The 11,606-nt window shown below is 34.9% G+C and overlaps 1 pseudogene across 1 annotated transcript in view; it reads right to left on the reverse strand.

The window, feature by feature from the left end:
* Window positions 1-11,399, reverse strand: part of LOC145636183 (putative LRR receptor-like serine/threonine-protein kinase At1g07650) — a 34,081-nt pseudogene extending 22,682 nt beyond the window's left edge. The window contains exons 1-11 of the transcript XR_014114057.1: window positions 10,961-11,399; window positions 9,777-9,948; window positions 6,728-6,799; window positions 6,548-6,616; window positions 6,400-6,471; window positions 6,204-6,275; window positions 6,006-6,077; window positions 1,427-1,498; window positions 1,264-1,335; window positions 1,077-1,148; window positions 874-945 (exon numbers count right to left, since the gene is read on the reverse strand). The product of XR_014114057.1 is annotated as a putative LRR receptor-like serine/threonine-protein kinase At1g07650 (transcript). The remainder of the gene's footprint in view (window positions 1-873; window positions 946-1,076; window positions 1,149-1,263; window positions 1,336-1,426; window positions 1,499-6,005; window positions 6,078-6,203; window positions 6,276-6,399; window positions 6,472-6,547; window positions 6,617-6,727; window positions 6,800-9,776; window positions 9,949-10,960) is intronic.
* Window positions 11,400-11,606: the final 207 nt, after the last annotated feature.

The raw sequence follows: 11,606 nt of genomic DNA on the forward strand, positions 1-11,606 counted from the left end.
AAATCAACCCAAAAGGGTCATTCTTTCGGGGACGGAGGGAGTATTTCTTAACTTTTCAAGTCATTACTATTATTAATTAATCTACATTGATTTTGGTTCCATAATATTCCAACATGTGTGTAACAATTTTTTTTTTCAATTTATCTTTCATGAAGGGTTGTGCTAATCCTTTTTCAATGTTTATTGATTTCTCATTTTCCTTAACCTATGAATTTATCTTATTGAGATGTAAAAGAAGTTTTAAATATATAAAGCAATTCCGTCCTATTAATATTGCAACAAGGATGAAATTACGTATCCCAAAGCACATTTTATATGCTAAATAAGTAAATATCTATAATTGTGTAAGAGTAAAAATTATATTAAGTTATATTGTGAAAGTATTTTATGAGACGAATCCAACAAGGTCCGACATGACTATATTTGTCTCGACTTATAAATCATATTATATGGTCAAACAAGAGTGATGAATAGTGCAAAAAGTCCATTATTGCAATATTAATAGAATGGAGGAAGTAATAAATACTCATATAAAAAAATCAACGTCTCACAAAAAAAAAATCTAGTTAAATTAAGATATTAAAAGCCCAATAACAATAGTTTTTTGTGTAAATATCGATATATAACTTTTTCCTGGGGAAAATGATTTGATGTGGAATTAGATCAAAGTTCGAGGATCCAAGGCTAAGCAGAGTAGGATTACTTGATCAGTGTTGGATTGGAAGTTTGATTCCTAGTCAATCAAAGCCAAACTGCCAAGGTATATGCAATTTGATTAAAAACCTATACATAATCTTTTAAACATTTAACAAAAAGATAAACCAAAAAGAATCCCAACAAACTTGAAATGAAAATCATGAAGAAGAGAGTTACAAAATTTTCAATCTCGACATGGCTGCTATATAACGAGGAATAGGTCCATAAAGCTTGCAGCTCCTTAACATCCTAGAAGAAAAAAAAAAATGTTAGTGACAAACAATTAAAATAAGTAATAGTAAAATAGGCAATGACAGCAGTGGTCACCAACTATATGCTTTTTTGAGAGGGCTCTTTCACAAAAGGAAAAAGTAACTCACAATCGCATCAAGCCTGTCAGATTCTCTAGAGATGGAAACTCGGAGCCTTCTCCATTCAAATCACTGATCCTTCTGTACATGTCATGCTTAATATTGTCAGCATATATTCCCAATATGTCTAAATTAGTTTGAGCTTATAGCAGATTCCAGAGACTCGCTTAACATAATTTGTTTACAGTTTGCTTACAATTCAATTAAGTTTGTCAGCAGTGATATATTGGATGGTATTGGTCCTTCAAAGCCACTACCTTGAATCTGTCTGCAAATAATCAAATTTGGGTAAATTTAAAGATGTCATCATATGGTCTGCACTCTGCAGTTAAATGGAAATCGAAGCAGAAAAGACTTACAGCTTTTCAAGTTGTTTCCAATGATGGAAAAAGTTGGGTATCTGTCCGCTGAAGTTATTACTGCTTATCCTACTGATAACCAAGTGAAAAAATGATGAAAAGGAGAAGCATGACCACAAAAGAGGGCAAGTTTCCCAACATATAAGAAAACCAATTTCGAAATATTAATCTATTTAGAGCATGCACAACAATGAGGAAAAAATAATTTCCTCATTCTCTCTCTACCCACTTTCTCTCTCCTTTATTTCATGAGGAAAATTGGTGAGGAAATTTTACCCCATCAATGATCAAAAAAAATTTCCTCACCTTTCTCTCTCCTACTTATTCCAATACTCCACTTACTTTTATCTCTCTTACACATCACCATATATTTGTTGATTTTTGTATAATTAAGTGTAAGTATTACGATTTAGGTTTAGTAATCAAATTATTTTAATGAATTTAAAATATAAATTTCTAATTTAACGTGCATAAAAATAAAACCTGAAAAAAAAATTCCGTAGTAATAAAACCGAATTTTTTTGGATAATAATAATAGAACGAAAAATAACGTACAATCGTTAACTATTCTACATACTAAAATAATATATTGTCGTACAATTATTATAAACTATTCTACAAACTTTAATATTTAATAACCTTACATTATTAAAATTACGCTTACTGAATTCGAACATTGTACGATATTTGATTTTTTTACTCATTAGTAGAACCATATTTTTGCCAAATGTGTTCCACTAAATCCGCCTTTAAAGAAACATGAGTGTCTCTATCACGTAAGGTCATTCTTCTCTGAACATACGTGTCAAAATCAACGTTAGGCGGTCGGCCAACATTGAATTCAAAAGGCTCGTTGTTGTTCACCGTGACACTTGTTGTTGCACTGTTGTGTTGTGGCCGATCTTGTTCGTAGTACTTTCTCAAAACTTCGGCCCGAGTATAGTTGTGTCGTTCATCTTCGACAATCATGTTGTGCATAATGATACAAGCTTTCATAATATCGCACAAAATGTCTTCGTTAAAGGCAAGTGCCGGTTGTCGTAGTATGGCGAACCTGGCCTGTAGTACCCCAAACGCTCGTTCAACGTCCTTCCGAGCAGCGGCTTGTTTATCAGCAAATAATTTATCCTTCTGAAGTTGAGGTAGAGTTATACCTTGAATGAAAGTAGGCCATTTAGGGTAAATGCCGTCTGCTAAATAATAGCCCAAGTTGTATTCATGGCCGTTCACAGAAAAATTAATTGGAGGTGCCCGGCCATGCAAAACATCATCAAACACCGGAGACCGATAGAGGACATTAAGATCATTACAAGCTCCAGGGATTCCAAAGAAGGCATGCCAAATCCATAAATCTTGATCTGCCACGACTTCCAGAATAAGGGTAGCATTTTTACTTCGGCCTGCGTATTCCGCTTTCCATGCCATAGGACAATTCTTCCACTCCCAATGCATGCAATCAATGCTCCCTATCATACCGGGAAAGCCACGCATTTCATTTTGATACAAGACTCTCCTTAAATCTTCGTCCGTGGGACTTCTAAGGTAATCAGCTTCAAAATGGGTGATAACCCCTTGGCAAAAGTGTTGCAATGCATTCCGAGCGGTAGTGTTACCAATGCGTAAGTATTCATCCACGGCATCCGGGGCGGTCCCATATGCCAACATCCTAATTGCTGCGGTGCATTTCTGTAACGGAGATAACCCAAGTCTGCCAGCTGCATTCCTACGTTGTTGGAAGAATTGATCTCCTTCAACGACCTTGTTCATAATCCTACAAAACAAAGGTCGTTGCATTCGAAATCTACGGCGAAACTGTTTTTCGTTGTATACTGAGTTACTTGCAAAATAATCATTAAACAACTGTACATGCCCCTTTTCCCTATCTCTCTTATCTGTATCGCCTCTAGGCTCTGGAACACGATCAATTTCGGTTATGGGTTGGGGTTGTGTTTGGTTAGGCAACATAGTTGGTAGCTGAGTAGTGAAAAAGTCATCAACTAATTGATCAAATTCCGCATATTGATCAGAATCAGATGAGCTTGATGTTGAGCTAATGGAAAACATTTTGTATGTGGGATAAGAAAGAATTTTTGGAGGGTTTATTATATTTTGGTGTGTTTGTGGGTGATTGTTTCAGTGGTATTTATAAACCATGGACTCAATGTGTGGTCATAAACTAGAGCGACAATTCAATTACTGACACGAGTGACAATTCAATGACACAAAGTTCACATGACTACTATCAATCCAAAAAGACACGAGTGACAATTCAATGAGACTTGTCTACTTTTCAATGACTACTGAAAATACATTAAAAGGGGATTGACATAAATGAGACAAATGACTTTTCAATGCAACCCAAAACAAACAACTGATTACGACTAGTCATTGCTTAAAACAAATAAACTTCAGTACATACTTAGCTCATTACAAATATATAATCACAATACTTAAAAACCTACACGAGTCTTCGCCCGTAAACTAGTTCAATTAACTCTTCCTTGTGCGCCTCTTCAGCAGCAGTGAGTGGTGTTGTCTTACTCAAATACAATTGCAGCATATCAAAATTCATCTTCTTCTCTGCTAATTCAACTTGTTTTTGCTTCCTCTTTTCCTTTTCCCTATCAAGTTCCAACCTTTGTTGTCGTAGATTTGCTTCTCGTTCTCTAACCTCAGTACACGCCCTCATCTGTTCACCGATACTCAGAAATGCACTCTCGGAAGCCACTGCTTTGCCCTTACGCTGAGATTTCGTTTTTTTAACACCATCAGGTCGTCGTAGACCTCCCGACGAAAATCCATCAGTTCGAACGTCACTCTCACCCTCAGCCCTAGACCTCTTCCCACTTCCACTACTATTTTCTTCGTCATCAGCACCACAAGCCTTTCTTTCCTCTTTCGACAGACCCCATCTAAGCTTTGTCCTCCACTTCGGGTCTTGATTAACCATTTCCACTGCGTGGGGAAAAGCAAAATTATGTTGTGGATTAGTGGAGATATAAAACAACTTTGATGCATTTTTAATTCGATCAGCTTCGTTGTAACCACTTCCACTTTCTGGAAGTTTACCCGCTTCCTCATAGCAACTAGTCCACTGAAGCAAATCAGCTGCCATTCTTCGCCAATGTGTCTCTAAACTCTTCAAAGGTCTTGGCGGTAGTATATGCGGCTTCTTTGCTTGAGCTGCATTATAAGCGTCACATACTTTTCGCCAAAGGTGAGATGCTTTTTGGTTCGTACCAACAAGCGCGTCTCCACTTATTTTCAGGTATAACCCAATTAGAGCTTCATCTTCAGCAACTGACCAAATGCGACTTGCTTTAGCTAGTGGTTGGTTGGTCGGTATTCTAGGGGGTGGTGGAGGGTATTGAGGTGTCTCCGGAACAACTTCTTCTTGGCTCTCATCATACTCAGAGTTGCTCCCTACAGTAACGGGAGGAGTTTGTTGTTCATAGTAACTGTTTTGATTAGGAATTTGTGGAGGTGTTTGTTGGTGATCAGAATTTTGCAAAGACGGGTTGCCTAATCTTCCTAGGAATAGTTGAAAATTGGGATTAGTGATGAAATCTTCTCCTAAATCAGAAAAATGTTGAGAAAGATGATAGTAATTAGGGTTGTTGGGATCCATTAGATTGTATGTTAAAATAACAACAATAATAATTACTTTATTTTTAAAAAAAAAAACATCCGGAATTACAATAAAAAATTAAATAAACGATAACGTATTAATTAAATATTAGACTAATTAAAAAAAAACAAATTACTTAGGAACACAAAAAAAAAACCCTTTATTAACTTAACAATAGAAATTAAAATTTTGTTTTTAAATAAACAACAATAATAATTACTTGACAACAAAACTGCTCCGAAATTATAATTAAAACAACGAAACAAAATTATGGGATTTTTTTTTTTTTTTAAATTATAGCCTTTCTCAAATTTATATAAGAAAATAATATTTAGATGTAAGTAGATTTGGGAGAAAATTAGCAAAAGAAAAAATTTGTGCTTTTTAAAAGTTTGTCAAAATATGTCAAAATGGATATCTATTTGTAGGGAAAAAAATTTTAAGACCGTTTGTGAAATTTTTTTTTTTTTTTTTTTAATTATATCTAAACGAAAATAGCCGTTTAGATATGTGACCGTTTTAAAACGGTAGGAATTTTCTGATTGGGTGGGAAATGCTGACAGGACGCGTGTCAGCCATTCATTGGCGCTGCTGACGCGCCCTGTCAGCGGCTGCAATTATATTATTTTTTTCCTGAGCAACCATCAAAACGACGCGTTTTGATGGAAGCTTGTTCTTTCAGCTTCCCAAAACGCGTCGTTTTGGGGGTGGGCTCAGCAAAAAAAAAAAAGCTGCGATTAGTAATTTTTGTGGGGCCCACTATACACTATTCATCATCAGATTTCCTCATCCTATGAGCATTTTTGGACTTCCTCATGAGCAATTTTTTTTTTCCTCATTGTTGTAGTACCAAATTCATCATTTTTGCTCAACATTTTTGCTCATGAGGAAAATTTTCCTCATTGATGGCAATGCTCTTAAAAAAAATTCCATCAATCAGGAAATTCTTACAGTTCAACCAGATTCACAAGCTTATTTAGCTCAATTGGTAACTGTCCAGCAAGATTGTTGTCATTAAGCAGTCTAGCAACAGGCAACCAGGACACTGTCAAATATATATCATTAAAGATTTAGGAGTAGGAAACCACGCATTGCTTTGGTTGCCTGTATAAGCAAACAGATCATTATCATAAGAAGCAAATGACTTACAAATTTTGTAGGTTGACCAACTTCCCAAGCTCCGCAGGAATAGATCCAGTAAATGAATTGCTTTCCATGCATCTGAAATTTAGTATTACCAGTGCAAAGCATAAGTAATAAATTGACTTACAATGAAATATGTGATTAAAAAAATTTAAAATATAAGTGTGCCTGCAATATATTAGGGGGGGGGGGAAGGGCATACATATAAGTAAGAGTTGTAATGTTCCCCAGAAACTTTGGAATTTGACCAGACAGTTGGTTTGCCATAAGAGACCTGTAGCCACTCCACAGTTATGATAATAAAAGGCAAAGACAATCCAAAAACAGATTAGAAGATAAATGTTGCATACAAATATTCCAATTTCATTGTAGCCCATTCTTCTGGTATTTTACCACTGAGAAGGTTCCTCGACAAATCACTGAAAATAAGAAAAAAATAATATTAGTCCTCCAACTTCCATTTGACCAGCTATGATCACCAATATTTAAAAAAAAATGAAAAGAAAACTGAAGTACAAGAATTCTGTTACATTGTCTTGAGGTGGGGTAACTTCACTAATGATTTCGGAAGGCTACCAGAAAGACTTTGACCCTTAATGGACCTGTTCAAGCAAGTGAACAAACTTAATAAGTCAACTGCCAAAGACTTGATTGCAATAAAACTGATATTTCTATCTTAAGCTTCATTGAAATGGAAAAAAGGACCAGTAAATAAAGTGTGAAAGATGCGCAAGAATTATAATTGCTATGCGTACTCATTTTACAGAAAAAGGATTTGCAATAAAGCATGTAGAGAGAAGACAGAAGAGGACAGACTAACACTACAAATTATGGAGCTTCTGTACTCCATAGTTCAAGCTGTGAAGGTGTAGTTTCAAGTCTCGAGGATTCAGCATACAACAATCTTCCTTTGCAGTGCGTATGGGATTATAATCCTGAGCCCCATACCTCTGACTCTCTGAGTTAAGCATAGCAGCATAGCATATGTTTCCTCAACAACTTTGTATTTTAAATAAAAAAGATCAGAACAAAAGAAAATGAAAATGGAAATTGTAAAGAAAGGGATTAAATTATAATTTCTATTGTTAAATTCATCAGAGGAGCTGTGAATCATCTGCTTTAGTGTTATTTTCTGCTGAGGAATCCATGTTTCTTGCTTTCCCTTCATCCAAATTCCACCAAATTTGAGGGAAAGTGAAAGCTGAAACCTTCCTATAGTTTACTTCCCATTCTTTCCAACCACGAAACATTAAATCAATACAAATATGTGAATCGAGAAGATTTTTCTCTCCAATGCCAATCCTTTCAACTTCAAGATCAATTCCATTCAATCAAATAAGTGGTTCTTAAATATTTTTACCAATAGCAAAAACTTTAGAGATTCATCATTCATCAATAGCAAGATCCTTGAAGTGATATATCTAATGAGTAAAAGGGCATTTCAAATACTCCAATTTTAACTGCCCACATACCTCTTAATCTTGCATATGTATTCCCAAATCTATATAGTTTCTAATGAAGAAATTTCACCAATCAGAAAAAGACTTCTATTGGCAATGTGGGTTATACAAATGCAGTTCTTATGTCCTAGAAAAATGTCCAAGTGTTGCATTCTAATACCTCCAGAAAGTTAACTTCTATAAAACTTCTCAATTTTCTCAATGTGGCTTAGTGCATATTTATTCAATTAGCACAGCCACAACGCCCACAAGCATACAATAATACCAAAGCCTATATAGGGTCAGCTGCATAAATTAATAATTTATCTCCCATGGTCGACGCAAAGATTATTTTCCTCCTTTCACTTCTATAAAGTCTTATATGTGCTCATCCAAGCCCAAGTTCTTCATATCTTTTATAGCTCCTTCCATTCAAATCACTTTGGCTAGCCTTGACTTCTTGTAAAATTCTCACAATATATAGATATCCTTACTAGTACTCAAATTAATTTTATTCCACTTGGACTAGTCAATCATTAATAAATATTGGCTTCAACCCTACCTTCCCTTACTTTCAAAAATAGAAAGTTGCCTACAAAGTGGAGTTTGATAATTGAAGTCATCTCATCTTAGGCCTTCTCTTATCTGTACAAAGAGCCATCCAAATTTAGACTTCACTTCAATTTCAAATAAAAACTTCCGCTCCCTGTCCTCATCCTGCACACATTTCACCTTCATAGCTTTTTAAGCATTGTGAATGGCCAAGGGGCAAGCCAAGAATATTCTCATTTAATGTTCCACATAGAAATAACAGTTTTTCATTTCATACGTCAATAGAAAGTTTTATAAGATTTTGCATAAATCATACAAAACATTATGAGTTTATGACAACTATAGCCTATGGCTATGAGTATCTTTGTGATATTATCTTTTCAGCATATTTCATTTCCTAAATCAAGATAAAGATCTGCTCCACAAAAGTTGTGAAATCACTAAATTGAATAACCTGAAACTTTAGTTCCATTCCCATAGCATAGCTAGATACCTCCTCAAATAATTTATATCTTTTATGTCAAAATAACTCTTTTTCAATTTCAGAGTATAGAAATACAAGCCAAAGCTGCTAAAACGTTTGACATCCAATGCCCTGGAAGAATTCGAAGAAAGAGGTCAAAGCTAAATCACCTTACCCTTTCAGCTCTTAACCACAACTGCGAAGATGACTATAATGTACCATCTTGAATTCAAATGCGACCTAGATTTCCCTACATATCCTCTTCTGAAGTCTACTCTTATGTCCATGCTCTTCCAAAACTCACCAATAGCTTCCAATCTATCTAAAAGCTCAATCCTTTAGAGATTCTCTCTTATTCATTCTGCGATCACCAAAATCTCCAACATTCCGGTCTTTACCAGTTTTTAACATATTGAGATTCTCCATAAGAAAACTCTACCGATTGCCAGCTCACAAGATCAAACTTCACACCATTTATGACACTTCCCTTCAATTCATTATCAGAGGTCTTAGGATTAGATTCCAACAATACTGGCGTCCCTAATCATTAACTTAATAATTCCTTTGTTTCCAAATACTTGCAACAATTTGGCTTTCACACTATTCGCATACTAAACTTTGACTATGGTTATCTATACTCAAGGTTAAACATAGTCATGTGGATCTTGTTAGATTTGCCTCAATGTATATCAACAGTTGAAATTTGTGCGTTGGCAAGCATGAAATTGGAAGTGTAGCAAGTATTTAAAAAAAGTAGGAAGCATTTAGTAGGTTAGTGTTGAATCACTTTTGACTTCCAACAGCTTTAAATGTTCACATAGACAGGCTTGCAACATATTCTTTTGTCTGTTGCCTCTTGATGAGTAGTTTTTATTTTTTAACTTTCGTTATAGCTGCATCAGCAACCCATTGATTGCTCCAAGAAATCTTTTTAATACATGGCCAAAACAATTAAAGAGTAATTTTAAGATCATAATATTCTTATTTAAGATATAGGATTTTAAACAAATAAATAGGCAGACATCATACTGGAGTTGTTCACTACCTTTCAGCTATATAAAGTATAAACAGAGACATGGATGACTAGTTAAAATAATTATCTGATTCTGACTGAGAATAACTCACAAATTTTTCAAGTGCCATCTGCCACCAAAACAATCGCAGGTCACTTGATTAGCATAAGTTTGTCTAGCTGGGTCCGCTTTAGAAAACCAACTTGTGTGATTACTGCAAGGATCTTCATTGAAATTCCAGTCCTTTTTCCCCAATTCCTTGGCTATCTCACGAATTGCAACAACTGCAGAATGATTACTTCATTGTGTTACTCAGATAGTCACATGCAAAGGGGAGTACTTCACTACATTCCATTAAACTAACATGTCTACAAATCATCAAATCGAGAATTAGGCTCGAGATGAAATAATTAGTGATCACATTACCAAAATATTCTTCATTGTTGATACAACACATCATCTACATATAATGTGTGGGTCATTAAGAAGTATAATCTCCAACACAACCCAATTACCACTTGCCACGACATGAAATTTGATTGAACTATTATGACTTAGCATATTACCCACAAATCAGTCTATAAATAACTGTCCATTGTTGGAGAGACCAAGTTGTTACAATTTAATCCCCTTCCCTTCTTTCCTTATTTGTTATCCAAATGAAAAATAGTCCATCCTTCCATTTCCCTTCCCTTCCCTTCCTTTCCCTTCCCTCCATTCCCTTCAATCCAAACAAAGTGTCATTCCTCAATGTGGCATGTCGTACATCCAAAACCAAGATATCAAACACATCTCAATCACAAAGACAAAGTTATAGTCTTTCTTAAAGAACTGTTGCTTTTCTTCAAGTGCTCATACTGTAACTTAACTTTTTGCTAAATTTTCGATCCTAGCATTCATTCTAACATTTTCCCGCCACTTGTTAAGGATAAACTGTGTTATAAGATTAGTATTATCTAGTGATGATGATAAGTGATAATTAAGTATTTTGAGCTACTATTACTCCATCAAAATCAAGCCTTTAATTGTTTCAAAAAAAAAAATTCAAGCCTTTAATGCTTCTAATAAGCTTTGACCAATTTTATACTACAAGTACATATGAATACCAACAAATCAACAATAAATTAAAAATAAAACCCAAATCAATAAACAACCATTGTAAACATTTTTCACAGACACAAATCATCAAACACTTGGTAGGGATAAAGTAAGCAAAAATCATGCTCAACCACTCCAATAAAATAACGAAAAAAACCCACCAAACTCATGAATTGTAAAAGGGTAAACGTTAACTACCTTCTTTGGCAGCTGTTCGTTGACAATGATCACTGCTTAACCCAAACTCGGGAAGCAAAACCCAGAAAACAACAACAACAACAGTACCAAAAGAGTGCAACATAATCTTCCAAATTAGGTGCAGAAATTAACCCAGAAAAACTGGGGTTGTTCTTTATAAGTTCGAAAAAGATGGGGAAAAATGGATAGAAAAGGAATTGCATTAATGGTAGTGAAGAAGAAGAAGACTGAGCATTTAAAGTTAGGTGGTTGTTTTTCCAGTTTAATTTCCAAATGAAATTAATTATTGAAAAAGATAGTAGAAAAAACACTAGTGTATTAAAGGCGATGCTCATGATTTCCCGATTAAGTCACATCAATTTCCGACCATCTTCCGAATTGAGGATGAAATTCAACTTCGGACAGCAGATACGACGCACTTGGCCACGGTAGCTTTTGGATTTTTTGGGACAAAACGTGTCACTTCACTACATCAGTAGACATTTATACATCTGACTAGGTATTCCAAATTTCCAATCATTTAAAGTAAGGGTATGTTCACATTTATCAAAATGAGCTGATTGGACCTAAGTTAGGCTGAACTGAATTGAATATTTTATGATATATGGAACTCAGAATTTGAACTAAACTGAACTAATTGGAGCTG

Source organism: Chenopodium album, chromosome 6 (assembly GCF_948465745.1).
Source record: "Chenopodium album chromosome 6, dcCheAlbu1.1, whole genome shotgun sequence".
Lineage (NCBI taxonomy): Eukaryota > Viridiplantae > Streptophyta > Magnoliopsida > Caryophyllales > Amaranthaceae > Chenopodium > Chenopodium album.